The following is a 3,645-nucleotide window of genomic DNA, read 5'->3' on the forward strand; positions in this document are numbered from 1 at the left end:
TTCCCTTCTCCCTTTGCCACTCCTGCCCCTTGCTTGTGTGCTCTCTGAAATAAAAAATAAAATAATAAAATAAAATAAAATAAAATAAAATAAATAAAATAATAATAAAATAAAATAATAAAATAAATAAAATATTTTAGGAAGTCAGATGTCATTGTGAAAAGTTTCTTTGATAGTTGCTATTTTTCTTTTATTTCTTACTTTCTCTTTGGGTTGCAGTTTCAGAAGTATAATCCACGATTAATAAGGAAGTAGAGGAAATAAACTTTCTGGGATTGTAAATCATTTTTTACTAATACTAGTCTAATCCTATAATAGAAATAACGTTAAGTATATGCTATATATGCAGTCATTGAGTGACCTAAGAAAATGTAGATAGAAATTCTCATTTAACAGTTTTGACAATTCATTTGCATTTAACTCAAATCTTTGTACAACTTGTTTTTGTAGGAGTAAAGACTGTTTTTTTTTCCTGATTATTAGTTTTTTAATACATGCAGAGGAATATTACCAGTAAGAGCTTCCTTTCAACTCCTTATGCTGGAGGTATAGTATGAATACTTTATTACTTGTCGACAGATTGGCTTGTAGACATGTTTCTGTGTTTCCTGTTTAAAACATTATGTCTCCCAGAAATATATTTGCTAGCTAGAGGCAGTTTGACATGTGCACATCTCTTACTGCCTATAGTAATAAGCAACACCAAATGTAGACGGGCAAAATGTGACATCACAAGAGCAGAATATGAGAATGAGCATTCTAAGGCAAATATCACATTCATTTCTCTCATTTCTAGTAACACATAATGTCAACAAGAAGCTCAATAATTTAACTCAAATTGGAAAACACCAACTGAGTAAATACTTTAAAAAATAGTCTTATTTGGGGAAACAATATTGCCTGTAACTAAAAAACTGAAGGTGTGTGTCAGATTTTGACAGCATATTTTCTGGTATACCTCTTCAAACGTAAAATCTAATTATGTTCACCCTTTCCCATGCCATTTAATCCCTCTCCTTGATATATCCTGTTTCCCCAACACTATAATGAAAACTAGAGTTCATGGCAAAACTCAAGCTTCTCTGAGCTCCCTTACCTCTCATTAGTTGAATCCAACTTTGTCAAATTTTATTCCTCCAGCCCTCTTCTGTAGCTCAAGTGAAATTCAGGCATCTATTGATATAAAAAATGTAAAGGAAATAGCAGTGTAATTTCTTCCCAAAGGAAATATAGTGCAGTTTAATAATATATTGGGAACATGTGGCCAGGTCAGTCTGTTATTTATCTTTTTGGTTAGGCTACTTTATTTAGAAGTCAGCAGAAATAAAGCTAATAGTGTTATATATAGGATCATTCACTTACCATTTCCTAGCTTCTGTGTGTGAAACGAAAAAAAAAAAAAAAAGGAAGAAAATTATTTTGCATTTTTTCCCATTTGATTTGCATTTGCTTGAAATTTACCTGATAGAAATTAGAAATAAAATGGATAGTATTTTGAAAAATACTGAAGTCAGTTTCCATATGGAATAATGGAATATAATTTCTAGTATTAAACTTCTTAAAAAATAGAATGGGCTGCCCAGTGAATCAGTGAAAAAACTGCCAAAAGAAATTTTTAAAGTGCTTGTCATATATGCTGTAGAAGGAAGGACTTGGTCTTTGGAAATCTCTGCTGTCTCATAAAACTTTTTCTTTTAGAACCTATCATCGCATTCCTTTATTAATATTAAATGGATATATTTCTTAATTTCTTACTAAGATGTAACTAGAGAGTTGGTTACATGTTTTATTCATTTTTTTCATCACAGAGCCTTGCTCATATCAGACTTTCAATAAACAAAATATAATTTAATAATAGTAATAGTGTATACCATTTATCAGATAATATGTTGTACATTTAGCATTGATTATTTCATTGAATATTTATGAAAAGCCTATGAGGCAAGTGCTATTCTCACTAATTTTCATCAAAGCAAATAAACATTGGGGAGTTTAAGTGAATGCACATACGAATTAATATATAAATCAATTATAAAATATATAGATAAATGAATGTATAAATGGGAAGTTGGACTAGATATTATATTAAATATATTCTGTGTGAACATAAGAACTTAATATTCTATGTCTATGAATATAAGAGCTACGTATTAAAGCTTAATAAAATGCTTATATATATAATTATTACCACCCCTTTAATTTATCCTTTTGTAATTATTTGCATTGCTTTTCACAGGTATCATGCATCAATAATTTCATATTTGTTTCTATGAAAACCAAGGAGATTGGAACGTGTAAAGATAAAGTACGTAGAAATTAATACAACATTTCATATTCACATTTACCAACAGACTTTTTGGCTTTACTCCTAATTAAATTCCTTTCAGTAAACATCTAATGGGCCCCTGCAAGGTACTGAATAATACAATGAAACATTCTTATTACTTAGAGATGTAGGTTGTAGACTCATTGAAATGGTCTCTCTTGGAGTTATATGTGACATCAAATAGCCCTGCTGATTTGTTTTTTATTGGATTACTGGTTGCTTGGTATTATTAAATAGCAAGGAAATGATTCTCTACTGAAGACCAGTGTGATACCCTCTGACACAATGGAAAAAATGTAACTTTGTAGTAATGTTGATCTACCCCTAAGGAGGCTTTAGATATTTTTATTTTTCCTGTGATATTAAGCATGTGAAATTATAGTTTGAAACTTGGAGGATAAGTTACATATGATTTTTGAAGGTTGTCGTTTTCGTCTTCAAGTGTTTTTCACCTATTTTCTTCTATTTCAGGAGGAACTAGATTATTTGAAGGCAAGAACATATGCACAGACATCGGTTACAATTCAATGAAGGCATGAGTAGGGAAGAAACGGAAATTTGTCAGAAAATGGATTTATTAAGCAAATACCTTAATGCAATATCAATACGATCATTAATGTTGGTTCTGCTGTCAAAACAGTCATAATCTGAAATAAATCTACAAACTGAGACTTTTGCCACCTTGTAACAAACATTTGTTTCAAAACCTAGTGGTACTTTGGGAATATTATAGCTTTATACTGGAAATTCACAATTCTGTCCCTTATTTGTTCTGTGAACTTGGTTTATTTTTTAAACTCATCGAGTCTCTGCCTCTTTTTAATCTCTAAATTGGCAAATACTTTGCACCTAATGAAGCTGGGTTAACAATCAGAAAACGAATGTAAAGATTTACTTAGCAGAGTGCTAAATATGTAGCTGATATTAATGAATGGTATAAGTTTATAGCTTTATTTGTCCATTATTCAAATCTTATAGCACTTTCTAATTCAACCTTCCATGAAGCATTTTTTGATTCAGTAAACCAGTATGCAGTGATAATACTCTTATCTCTTTTATAATATAAAATCTGTGCTAAATGTATTTAATTATTATTCTGTTTTCTCATGAATTATTTATAACTCTTTCATGTGCATCAGACTCTCAATAAAAAATATGTAATTTAATAATAGTAAGACTAGTGTATACCATATAGGTTGCTTATTAAACTGCCACCTACCAATCTGCTTCTTTTTTGGTCTCTCCTTACATTATGTGTAAGGAGGCAGGTTTGTAAACCAACAATTAGTGAACTTGCCGAGAGACCAAAAGCAATGGGC

General features: G+C 30.5%; 1 long non-coding RNA gene across 1 annotated transcript; it reads left to right on the plus strand.

Annotated features, from left to right (window-relative positions):
- Positions 1 to 461: 461 nt before the first annotated feature.
- Positions 462 to 3,394, plus strand: LOC140637510 (uncharacterized). Its single transcript, XR_012034599.1, has 3 exons — positions 462 to 546; positions 2,237 to 2,305; positions 2,798 to 3,394. It is a non-coding gene; the product is annotated as an uncharacterized lncRNA (long non-coding RNA).
- The last annotated feature ends 251 nt before the right edge of the window (positions 3,395 to 3,645 follow it).

Source organism: Canis lupus, chromosome 8, assembly GCF_048164855.1.
Source record: "Canis lupus baileyi chromosome 8, mCanLup2.hap1, whole genome shotgun sequence".
NCBI classification, from domain to species: Eukaryota; Metazoa; Chordata; class Mammalia; order Carnivora; family Canidae; genus Canis; species Canis lupus.